At 38.2% G+C, this 13555-nt stretch overlaps 1 long non-coding RNA gene across 1 annotated transcript; it reads left to right on the forward strand.

Annotated features, from left to right (window-relative positions):
* Positions 1-1820: 1820 nt before the first annotated feature.
* Positions 1821-13274, forward strand: LOC111926413 (uncharacterized). The gene is made up of 3 exons (XR_015285481.1): positions 1821-2043; positions 6031-6144; positions 8190-13274. It is a non-coding gene; the product is annotated as an uncharacterized LOC111926413 (long non-coding RNA).
* Positions 13275-13555: the final 281 nt, after the last annotated feature.

The raw sequence follows: 13555 nt of genomic DNA on the forward strand, positions 1-13555 counted from the left end.
TACTTTTTCCTGGCATCACTCCATCCCAGGTGCAGAATCTGGCATTTGTTCTTGTTAAATTTAATCCCACTAATGATTTCCCAACACTCCCAACTATTTAATCCCTCTGCAAAGTCTCTTGTCTCTCTAGAGAGTCAACAGCACCTCCCAGTTTGGTATCACCAGCAAACTTATTAATGATGTATTCAATTCCTGCACCCAGATTGTTGCTTAAAAATATTGAACAAAACTGACCCTAGAATTGACCCCTGAAAAAATGCTGCTAGTGACCTATTACCAGGCAGGCCCACCCACTACAGCCCTCTGAGCCCTGCCTGCCCTTCATCCAGTTCTTCACCCAGCACACCTTGAACATACAAAAAAACTAGACAGAGGCTTTTTCCAAGGCCATGTAGTGACAGGACCAGGATGGAATGGCTTTAACCTGACAGAGGTTTGGATCAGATATTAGAAGGAAATTCTTAACTGTGAGGGTGGTGAGGCACTAGAACAGGTTTCCCAGAGAATTTGTGGATGCCTCATCCCTGGAAGTGTTCAAGGCCAGGTTGGATGGGGCACTGAGCCACCTGGTATAGTAGAAGCTGTCCCTCTCATGGCAGGGTGTTTGGAACTTGGTGATCTTTAATGCCCCTTCCAACCCAAGCCATTCTATGGTTTTGTGTTACACCTTTAGCTATGTGCATCTTAAAACATTATATTTCATGCTAAATGTGTTATGTAGCTCGATAAATAGAATATTTTATCTGGAACATTTTGTAGTTTATTTTTAAAACCCCTGTTATTGGATATAGATGCCTTTTCAGATAATTTCATTAATACCTTAAGTTTCTTGGTTGTATGGATATCAGAAATGTGTCCCAGCACTCCTCCTGGGTCATTCTTTCATTTTTTAATCTTGTTTTTAAAAGTTGGGGGGTTTTTTTGGCACCCCTTTTAGCTTATGCTTAGAATATTTTGTGAATAAAATTTTATACTGAAGGGCTGGCTTGGTATTGTGCTTTGCCTGCACAATCAAGCCACTTGGGATGATGGCAACAGGATAATTCATACCAGCTTTCACCTGGAAACATGATTAAATTCATTAATAGCTCCATTCATTTTGCTGGGATCAGTTGCATGCTTAACATCAAGCACATTGCTGGATTAAGGTCAAATAGTTCAGGAAGTTTTTGCTGGGTATATTATAGCCACATAATTCAACTAATGAAAGGAAAACTTGGAGAACAGACACTGCTGGAACATGAGACAGAGAGACAGAAAACAAAAAATCAGACTGCATTGAATTACCAAATCTGTTCCCCATAAAGGGAAAGAAGGGTTTCTAGGAAAGCTAACCAGTTCTGAGAGTCTGCAAATTAGAAAATGGTTAAAATACTAGAAAGAAAGAAGTCTTCTGTTTTTACACCTTTTTCTTTTTATAACATCATGATAAACTTTTAGTATAATGGAGAGGCTGCAAACATATCTGTGTGGTAAAAGAGACTTCTGCATGTGGTGGGGGAATGAGAAGGGACAGACACTGTAGGGTCCTTTCTGGATCTCAACAAGAAAGGCCCAACAACCAATGGCTTAATAAAATAGCAGTTTTCATATGATGAGTAACAATAGTACTGTAGATAGTGAAAAGCCTTCCATCCCTCCACATGCTGGGAACTCCTCATTTGTGCAGCATCAGACAGACCCCAGGGAAGTTTTTCCAACTGCATGCTGCACAGATTCCCTTCACTGAGAGGTCCCTCTTCCTTCCCATGCCACAGTGCTCTTGTTGCATCATAAGCAGAATCAGGTATCTTCCCCTGACAGATCAGACTGTTTCCCCTGTCCCAGTGCCCAGGACACATGCAGTGGCTGCCCCAGCTCCGAGTGCAATGCCCAAACCAGCAAGCAGAAAAAGCCTGCTCAAGATCACTAGCTCCTTGATTACAAAGGCATCTCTGAGACTGCCAATATAAACAATTGAATCAGAAGTGCTGGTATGAAACTACGATAAATATTTATGTTCGCTGCAATACCAGGAACAACTTCCTTGAAAGGAGATTTGAGGTACTGAAATACTCCAAACGAAAAGTGGCAGAGAGTCCATACTTCAGCATGCTTGTTTGGACATGAAAATTCTGCAGAACACAACTATATTGACAAAATATAGTAGACAAAAAAGACATGCTAGAATAGAGTTAAAGGCCTTTCCTTCCTGCTTTCCATAAGTTTTGCAAAGCCTGTAATTAACACTGACTGTGATCTGCATATTTTTTAAATAAACAAGGAGCTATGGTGCTGTCAGCCTACATAAGACTCTTGGGGAGGTGAAAAAGGATTGAAGACCTTACTTAATCATGTGAAGAAGGGCTGCTGCAATTTTTCAAAATACGCTGGCCATCGTCACTGTAAGCTCACTGTGGTGTGCATACACTGCAGCCACCTGGATCGAGGATTTTCATCTCAGCTGTGGATAAATGGGTGCACAGTTCTTCACAATTCAGAAATGTGATGGCACATACTTAAGACTGGGCATTCCAATTCCTGAAATAACTGTAAACTTTCCATAATTTGGTTTACCTCTGGCCCACATGCAAACACCTTGCAATTAATCTTTTGATGCACCCTGTGGTAAAGACACAAGCTCAGCCAATCTGACATGGTATTTTTTGGACAGAGGGAAGGGGGAAGTCACAAGGCAAAATACTTAGGACTATAGAAGAGCAGGAGCCCTTTTCATCAGCTGGCCTTCATTTGGATCCAGTGAATAGGTCTGCAGTTCAAATTCTTGCATAGTTTCCCTTTCTGTCTTACTGACTTCCTTGAGGGACTAGCAGGTTTACCTCTCTAGTAGGACTCAGGCAGCTTTTAGAAAGATGGCCCCACAGTGCCTTGCACAGTCAGGAGAGAAAAATTATATCCCTAATAAGGACCCAAGGCTGAAAATATCATAGGTGGTGAAAATGAAAAAGATCTGAGAAATCATTTTGTTCTTGTGTGAGACAGAAGAACTAATAAAAGCTCTTTCAGAAGAGAAATTAGTTTCTGTACTCCAAAATGAAAGAAAAGCTGCCACTGCTGGATTTAGGAATGATGACACTTCACAGCAGGCATCATCATGAGTGGCAGCACCCAAAAAAAGTACATAGAATGTCTCCCAAAGCTTACCATGGGGAAAACAATCCACAGTACAAAACAGCTTTTCAGTCTTCTCCATCTAAACAAAAGCAAGGCACATAAAAGCAAATGGTGAAGTTAAAAATCTGTTAGTTTGTTTCATGGTCCCCACATATATTTGTGTTCTCATGCTGTGAATGGAAAAGCATCCAAAGTAAAAGTGGTCTTGCTGTTCCAAACTGTTCACTTGCAGCTAATTCTCCCTCTGGATACAGTGGGGTTTTTTTGTTGAGTTCAAAATGCACACATTTTGGAGGAAAGAAAAACAAGAAGAAAACAAAAAATCCTCATAATGTGTGGTCATTAGGTAAAGTTTTGAATTTTTTTCATCTGTCATAAACATCTACAAGATAACCTGCATGCATCTATGGGTGATTCTTATAATCTACACGAAGAAAGAAATGCAAACTTTGCTATAAGTCTCTCAAAATCTTACCTGCCCTTTCATCACATTGGAAATGCTAAGAAAATAACTTCTTCAACCTGTTTTCCTAGGAAAAAAAAAGTAGGATTACATAATCTCTTTCTAGATCTATGAACCTTACAAATAATTTTGGAATACATTGGTCCAGTCTAACCAGATTTTATAAAGACCTTAAAAGTATAAAATGTATGCACAGACAGTCTGGTATACCTTAAGGAGAATATAAACACCCTTAGTGAGGTAAAGACTGAAGCATGAACTCACCCTTTACTGGATAACAAAGAGTCTAAGGGAAGGGAGGTTATATGAACGCTTTAACTGCAGAAAAAGTTTTACTGGACACAAAAAAAATTAAAAAGTCAAACACAGCATAAAAAAAAATCTATAAGCAAAAAGATTTAAATAGATTCATTGTGAAAAGCATCACAGGTGAGACTTAGCAGTAATCCATGACCTACATCTGAAAGCATCCCACCAGTTAAACACTAAATCTCCTGTACTACATCTGTGGACTAAATTCTGTCCTGCAAGGGACACCAAAATTGAGACACCCAGCCTTCACAATTACTGCCAACCATGTCAAACTTGCCCTGTCTCCAAAGCCTGCACTGCTGCCATGGATAATACACTGGCAAGGTGCAGGAGCTGAAAGTTCCCTTCACAGGGAACTTCCCTTCATCATCGCAGGTCAGTTGCTTCATCAGCAACACAGCTCCTGTCTCTCCAGCCACATGTCTTACACACCTGTCAAGAAATATTTGCAGCACCCTTCCATCTGTGTGCAATATCTTGTGGTATAGATATAGACTCCTGGAATACTATTTTAAAATCTTCTATGTGATGTGAAATAATATAAAATACCTTTATGGTTAATAAACTTACATAAATGTAAGATATTCTGGGGCAAAATAAATTGTTGATCAATTTTTATAATGTCCTTAAACATTACCCTGTTAAACCTGGACTTGGTGTTACTGTCTTTATTCCATCCTACTCTTTTCCCATTCTTATTTTCATATTACACAGCCTAAGGAAAAAGTTACCTAATATTAGGTTATTTTATGAGTCACAATAAGTATTGAAACCAGACAGAACATCTTTTGTTTTTTTGTTGAAATTAAATAGGGAAAAAATTTGTGTCTTGAACTATGATAAAACTTCTTTAATGCATGTTGCCTTTTCTTACTTCCTTCCCTTTTACTTACATACACTCAAAATTTGAGACAAGATTGTTTTTTTAAACTTATTATTATGCCAAAACTTTACTCTTTTAGTAAGTAAACTGATTATTTCATATTTATGATTCCACTGTAGTTAATGTCTTTAAAAAGACAGTCTGATTAGAACTGAAAGAATTCACCTTTAGCAAAACATTGAGTAAAATTACAAAAAATACTGGGAATAGTCTTTACATTTGTTTTGCAATGTATTATAATGTTTAAGTTAAAGATTAAAATTAACTATACACCTAGTATATAGGTTATATATACTAGATTAAAATTAGCTATACACCTAGAATAATACATTTTAAAAGCACAAGACATTTTTCACACTTCCACAGCATGAGGAAAGCCATACAGTGTTCTCAAAACTTGTTTGATGAATCCAATAGCATCACTAGAGATAGACTGAAAATATTCTACGGTGATTAGCAATCCTCATTCTCAGAGCTCCTTCTGTGTTCAAGTTTTTGGTAAACATGCATGAAATGAAGTCTGTTAAATTATCATTTAATTAAAACTCTCACCAGCCCAAATTCACTGTGTGAGTCAAAGTACCATTTAGAGTTTTTTAAGTGAATGTTACACCAGTGAAGATGCTGCTATAATTAATCAAATTCCATACATTAACATTAGTGCATGTCCTAGATCACACTGAGTGTAAAAGCTGCTCACATTTATAAAAATGAGAGCATCTATTACTAGACAGCAGTTCAGGAGTCTTTCTGTGTCCAGATGAGACAGCCTTTTGCAAGCAGAATTTCCAAGACAAACTTAGGATAAGTTTAAGCTGTCTGATTGCAATTCCCTACTGTCTTTCTGGATCTGACCCAAAGCCCATTTAACTCAGCTGGAGCCTGTCCTCTCCAGCAGACTTAAGTTCAACTCCCCTATAGTCTACATAGCACTGAGATATTACTCAAATTTGATACAGCTGAAAATACTTTCAGCTTTCCCACCATCTTTAAAGACATATATTAATATGGAGTAATAAAACATTCTTACTCCAGGAAATACTGAACTTCTGCTCTTCTAAGATCTGTGGAGGTGAAGGGGCAGAAAGCCCAACACAAATCTTAGCAGACAAACCTCTAGGAACTATCCAGCACCTTAATTACCATTGGCTTTCCAGGGAAATAAACACATTTAACCTTTAATGTTTTGCTATATATAATAGATATAAAATATAGCAACATATACATTTTAATATGTAATTTTTATTATTTTGCTCAGACAGACCTCGACATTACCTTTAACTCCTGTTGACTTCAGTGGGTGACTGAGACTTCAACAGCAGACAGGATCAGGCTGTCTGTGTCACCTGTGTGTAGACAAAGCTACAAGCAGGTAAATAACATCCAGCAGTGATACAGTTTCCCCATTTTTCACACCACAAAGAAATATGTCCACATTAAAAATACTGTTGCACATCTTCTCTGGATGTCATATTTATACCTCAGTGTTTTCAGAGAACAGTCTTTTAGAAATATTCTGAAGTGCTTGTAAGGGTGAAAGCCAGGTTTAATGATTAAATTGACTCTATTCAAACAATAGCTCCACTATAGAGAAGGGGAAAATTACTTGTAGTATCTTCTTTCAATCCTCTTGCAAACCATTTTGTTGGTCTTGCATCTTAGCCTCCTTCCAGAATTTTTACTTGCTATCTTAATTTCACAGATGTTCTTAACAAGTGGTGGGTCGCAATTTTGCTTAGATGAGCATTTTCTGACTCTGTGGGAAAGACATCAGATACTGCAGCTATTGGAACCAATGGGAATTTAACTCTGTGTACCCATCATGGTGAAATGAACAGCCTTTTCCTTCCTTTTGGAGAGGTCTCACAGGAAAGGACTGCAGCTGTGTGTTTCTGTCTCTACAACAATGGGAACTTTATAAACTACGTGGTTACTATCTGCTTCCAGTCGTAAGGAGTATTTCATGTTGTAGCTGCGCAGGCTTCACTATCATGCAGAATTTTCCCTGGAGCACGAATTCAGCACAAAATGGTTCCTCAGCTTTCAACCATGCTGTATGGGGAGAAAATACTCAGACATACTCGACACCATCCTCCTGAGCATTATGTTGTGTCTGGGAGGGATCTGAGTGAAGACACAAAGGAAATTTAAGCACCTCAGAATCCCTGTGGACCTCAGAACTGAGAAAAAAGGGGAATTTCACCCCAAAAGGATAGGCTAGTTCTTGTGGCTCTAACTCAAAGGCATCCTGTGAGAAGCAGAAGAGACACAGTTGATAATGAAATTATTTGTCTATTTCCATGGACACCTTCCAGTCCTTCAGCAGCTGCAGTATGCACCAAAGCTTCCCAAGCCCTATAGGGTGAACAGAATAACTGGATTTTTTGTTTTCATAATGATTTGCTGTCAGCAGCCAACTGTCTACCTTTTCCATGCCTACTGCTACCTATGAAAAAGGGTTTCATGTTGTGCTTTTTTAATGCTTTATTCTCAGTTAGGAGGATGGTGAAATAAAAAGAAACAATCATTAGGTGTGGGAATTTTTTATTAAGGAGGACTTTTTTTTATTTTGACAGAAATATAGTTTTCTCTAAAACCATGTGCATTTCTCTGAAAAATATCTCATTTATACTGAGAAACCTTAGGTTTAAAGTTATTTTTTTTTAATTTAAATTATATTTGCATTAATAATGCAAATTTTAGAGATTTCTATCTCCCCTTTGTGGACGGATCATTCCTTGCTTTGAAAAGCAACACAAACAGAGGGACTTTGGTTCTCCCATGTGAGCATTGCATAATTGCAATGAGGTTTGTTTTTCTGCTTGGCCCTTCTGGAAAGGAACTTCTATTATCAGCCATCCTACATGAACGATGATATAAGCAAATTCTGAGGAAGTTCTGGTTCAACTCATCCTGTCTCAATGGAGTAAGAAAAATGACATTGACACTTCTCAGCCAACATACATGAATACAGAAGGCAGTGTACTCCATTCTGTTCCAGAGTGTGAAAAAAAGACTGAAATAGCAGGCAGGCAGGCAGGCTGATGCAAAGAAATTCAAAAAATTAAGATTCATTTGAAAAATCTTTTAAGTGGAGATACAAAATGAATCCATGTATATAAATTTCACAGTCCTGTATTTTAGATAGAGAGTGATTTTTAACTATGAGAATCAAGAATTGGTATTTTTTATAGATTGCTTTGTTAAAACCCAAGGCACCAAGCTTCTCTCATTTCAGAGAATTATGATCTACAAATTCAGATACAAAACACAACCCATTTCCTAAATTCACATCCTTAGGTTTTATTTGGATACCTCTAAAAGTCATCTCCAGTGTATCCTGGGATCTTGGTGAAATTAGCAGACTTCACTCTTAACTGTTAATTGAACTATCCTGGCTTCCCACGTTGTCCTCAGGGCACTGAGTCACACACTATTGTGAGTCATGGAGAAAAGAGCAACAAGAACAACCTGAACCTGTGATGACAGGAGTCCATGCAGCACCTCAGAGAGGAGGCATTCTCCTTTATCCCGGCACTTTACCTCAGCAGGTCAGAGTCCACAGAGCACATACCAGGTTTTCAGCTTTTGCCCCTGTTTTTCCACACAACTTAACACTTCTTTTCTCCCTGATTCTGATTTTTACCGAGCAGTTAAATATGTCATATTGTCACAGAATCTCCAGAATTTTCACTACATCTTTAAAAACACTTTATACGTATAAAATATGTAATTATTGAGTTACCCATCCAGCATTTGAATTTCAATCTTTGTTGATCTAGAAGATCTCATGCTGGATGCATAAGCAATGGTTCCCTGTTCTTGTCTATCTTAGCACCCTCCTATCTCCTTGTGTCAATGACTGGTGCAGGACAGCTGCTGTGATTCATGTCTTGCTACTATTCACATACACAACCCTGAGCCAGTAGGATTTAGGACGCATCACAGACTGAAAAAGTTTACTTCTCATCACCCTGAAACACATGGTAAAAACACTGGAAAAAAAATAAGGGGAATTTCAAGCTAAAGAGAACAACATACCTTTTAACTTCCAAGTAGCATTTCTGCTTACCCTCAGATGGGTGCTGGCAGCATTCAAGAAGCTGCTTTGCATCCACAGCAGCTCACTGCTTCTGGCAGCTATAGCTAGAGAGCCACTTCACAGATTTTTCTGGGGTTTTTTTGTAGATTATATTGCTTTAGCCCCAAGGCTAAAGAAGAAAACCTCTGTTCTTTGTCTTAGGAAATATTTACTGATTTTATTTGTTCATCCCTCCTTTTCCCACTTCCATTACTCATCTAGATCTAGTTGCAGGCTGGGGAAGATGATGAATGCAGCACAAAGAAATGAGGCACCTCACAAGGCTTTCAGCAATAATCCCTCTTCAAATAGATCCTGACACCTACTACTACAATGAGCTGTTGTAACCCTCAGTCACCTCAACAGCTCAAAGTAAACCTCACCTCTTCACTTTGTACTCTGCTAACCTCTTTGTTGGGATGTGAAGCAGAATAAGGGTCACAAGTATTATTTTAGAAAGTGAACCTTAATGTTAGGGTGCCCTTATTTAGTGCCTTAGCTCAGTAAAATACAGTTTATTCTCAATAACAGGAGAAGTATTCATGGTGTAAGAACAGCACATGAAACAGACCTGGATAAAATACAGACAGCTAAAATAATATACATGTAACCTCTATTTCCACTAGCAAAAGAGGCAGTCGATAGGGCAAGGGATCTTACTGTAGGAAGTTTTGGTTAGGATCCAGTTTCATATAAGCATTAAATCTCTAAGATTGAGACAGCACAAAGAACACATAAATACAATATAGCTACTGAACACCACAAAAAGTCAATGAGCATGGATTGGACCCAAGTATCAGATGTTTTATTCCCTGAATATTCATATAAAGGATAAGAAATAGTTTATTTGCTCTCTTTGTCTATGTGTATATAAACAACCTGTCTTCAGAACAATCTTCATTTTGTTGCATGGGATCTTATATGGAAAATCATTAAGGTTGTCAGTCTTGCTTTAAAGTTTTTCATGTATAAAGTATTGTATACATTTATTTGAGCTTCCTGACTTCATTGTTTAAAAATAAGTAAATATGAATATTTAAATTATCCAAAATACGTTTCAATTATTGGAAACTAAGAAGGAAACTAAATGAGCGAAAAGAGAAAGCCAAAAATTAACAGAAGACCCCTTCAAAGTTTGTAAGTATTCCTGAGAGTTTTTTCAAAATGAGTTAATAAAATTTCTCCAACTCCACTTCACCCATGCAAATTAAGGCCTTCTGGAGCACTGAATATACTCAAAAGGTGGAACAGGCCTTAACAGGCCTGTTAAGAAAGAAGTGGGATTTTCTAAAGGAAAGTATTAAACATAATCACTGAGTTCATATGTCTGGTAAGAATTCCTGAGAGAGTTCTTTTAGTGTTTCAATCACATATAAGTTACCTGCAGAAATAACAAATCTATGGAGTGAGTATTAAGATGAAATTAAGAAAGAGAAGTTGTTTTGGTTCTCGGTTTGAAAATGCTGCTTTTTCGCAAGTTAAAAACAAATTAATGGAAGTGCTTTTTTATAACAGGCAGGATACTCCTCCAGTTGTCATCTACTTTTTGTTTATGTTTTCATTCTTTCTGAAATTGATTCCCCTTAAACAGAGTCAGCACAAGGACCAGGGACATTCAGTGCTATGATGACATAAATGCTTGGGGTCCAATTGTACACAATATTTGACACAAACCTTCAAGCAAGCACCTCTTGTGCTAGATGAGAACTCCAAGGTATATTACATCACAGCTAAGTGCCAGAAATAGAACTTCTAAACCTCACATGGGAAGGGAGTCTCTCTAAGTCTGTAATGGCTGCTTCCGTGTCAATAGACTATGACTCCAGTTTGAACTCCTGATCTAGACAAATGCAAAGTACAGCATTGTTTATTTCTGCATATTGCCATTGTTAAAGTAATATAATGGGCCAAAAATGTTACCCTTGGTTGTACAAACATTCTGCCGAAGAATGCTGAAAGCGGTTCAGCTTCTGATGTAGGGAAAGCATAACGTATGAATCTGGAAGCCAGAAGGACTATTGAATAATGTCTGCTGGATATGATTTTTCACTGCATTTGTTTTTTCTCTCACTGTCCATGAGAAGCTGGAACATATGTAGATATTCGGTCCTCTGTGGCAGAGAATTCAGGATTCAACATTTGTTAATGAAAATGGGCCAACTGGATAGCAGAAATCAAGTTAGCTGGAAACAAAAAGCACATGGTTCATCCACATGCCTGTGACTCAGACAACTCCCTACCCCATATGAATATTACTTACATTTGTCAAGCTGCTGAGTTTGGAGCACAGGGAAGCCAGACAGAAGCCTACCTATGATGGCCAGCATATTTAGTCTCTTGAAGTTCTGTATCATTTTAAAGGTGTTGTCATGTACTCATGAGAAGTTTCTAAAATGGCTATGTTTTGTTTCAATATCTTTGGGCCCAGTTGTGAACTACTGAGAGCCATTTCCCATTTGTATGGGTGGCCAGGATACCAATCCATCTTTTCTCACTTGCTGTTTCTTCTAGACCACACTAACAAATTTAGATGCTTCCCCTTATCATTTCAACTAAAGGCAGAAGAAGTTTTATGGGAAGAAACAAAGAGAGGAAGAACATTAGGGTAGTTTCCTTTAACTGGAATGGAAGCAGACTGCTGGACTTGACAAAGTATTTTCAGTAGTGCAGTGTGTGAGGACTCAGCACCAGGCTCTCATTGTTTATATAACAAAACAAAAACGCCTAAAAAGTCACTGAGTCCATGGGAGTTTTCCCCTGGCTTTGAGTCAGACAGCTTGAGATCACAAGTTTTGCTGCTGATGCAAGGTAGTCTGTTCTCTGTTTCTCACTTCACTTAAACCTGGTAATTACTAGGTCTTAAACATAACCCACCAGAGTCACCAGCTCCTCTAAGTCCCCAGGCTCCTGTTGGCTCCCTCTGAATTACTCCATAGTCAAGCCCATGCCTTTAAACCTGTCAGCACTTTTTGATTTATTTTAGGGTTGCAAGGACCCCATCCCCCATTATAAATATTCTGATACTTGCTGTTATTTCTTTTACTCCATAGTTTCCTCACAAGCACAGCCATAAAACTACATTTAGTTCAGCCTTCACAGCATTCTTTTCCCACTTCACACAAATGTCAAAAGGTATGGAACTCAACTTGCCAGTGATTATAAGCATGAAATTCAAGGTTTTTCTTTAGTTGCAGCCCCGGTCTGGCTGAGCATCAGGATTGTATCTGTGTGAATATCCAGTGCATCCAAGCCAGTAACTCCTTGGGTGGTCCAGAAACTCCCCAGCTGGTTATCTGCCTAGATGAGATAAGGGCCTGGTCTTGGACAATAGATCAACCTACAAATAGGTGACTGATTGAACTCTGCACCACCTTCAGAAATGTTTGACTGGCAGATACAGGAGCCCTCCAGGTAGAAATGTTGGGCAAATTACCCAGTAGGTTCAGCTGCATTACTCCAAGTTTTATGCTTTAAAGTATGGATAAACATCTTGGTTGTAGTCTCACAAAGATTCCCAGGCAATTCCTGCTACATAGCTGGTCAAACAGGCCATAGATAGTTAATTATAAACAGTCAATAGAAGCATGACTGTTTCCTGGATAGTTAGGATATTTAGATGGTTTTATGTAGTTTAGATAATCTACAGGAAGTAATTATGTGTGACCTGGACTGGTAATGCAGGACCATGCTGGCTGGGTTATGACAAATGAACAGAAAAGCGATTTGTGATACTCACCTCATCAAGCTGAAGATATTGTTGCAAGAATGCTTGCACTCCTTTAGACACCAAACAATGATGAATAATTTTGTACAAGATATCTAATTCCCTGTGTAAGCATTATTTTTTGATAGAAACTTCCCTGTACCAGCATCAGAGCCTTCAGGTGTCTGCAACAACATGGAAACTGGTCTGGTTTTGTCACCTTTGTTGGAAAATATTCTGATCCTATGCTTAATAAATTAAATTTCCTGGTTTAGGATTAAAAAAAATTAATCTTTAGTTATTCAGTTTCAGCACAGCAACCCATCAGAGGCCTTTTGGATTCTTAATCATGTAAGAACATTGCTTTAAATGGCCAGAGACCAAGTCTTGTGGCAAAAATTTATTTGTCCAATCCTTTGAGTTCAGTTCCACTTGCCAATGTGCTGTATCAGTTTCCATTAAAAATTGATGCCCCTTTCATCAATTTTGGGGTTTTTTTCAGCAAGAATATTTAAAAGTGACTTCAGCAGGTTTCCTAAAGTTTACAAGTAATCAAGTTATCCGTTGCTGCCATCTCTTTGCTTAAACAATGTTACACAGGTCAAAAACCAGACTACAGTCTCCAGCATGTCTTCCTGATATATTGAATGCCCCCTGGGGGAAATATATAACCATGGTATTAATAATGCTCAACAAACAGATTTTTTCAAAAAAAAAATGCAGCCTTTCTGCAAACATGAAATAAATTCCCAGTGAAACAGAGCAACAGTCAGGAAGCAGAATCTGGGAAAAGATAAGAAATGGTCATATATTCTGCTGAATAACTTCACACCACAATGGCATCTCTAGAAACTAGTGAACATTGTGGATATTGTTGCACATCCTTCAGTTCTGTGTAGAATAATGAAAGTGCAAAATCTGGAAAATTGCATGCACTCTGTCTGGCCTGCCTACACAAATTTGTTCTCCACAGTTTGCACGATCTTACTTCCATGATCA

The sequence above is a fragment of the Cyanistes caeruleus genome, chromosome 3, assembly GCF_971803275.1.
Source record: "Cyanistes caeruleus chromosome 3, bCyaCae1.hap1.1, whole genome shotgun sequence".
NCBI classification, from domain to species: domain Eukaryota; kingdom Metazoa; phylum Chordata; class Aves; order Passeriformes; family Paridae; genus Cyanistes; species Cyanistes caeruleus.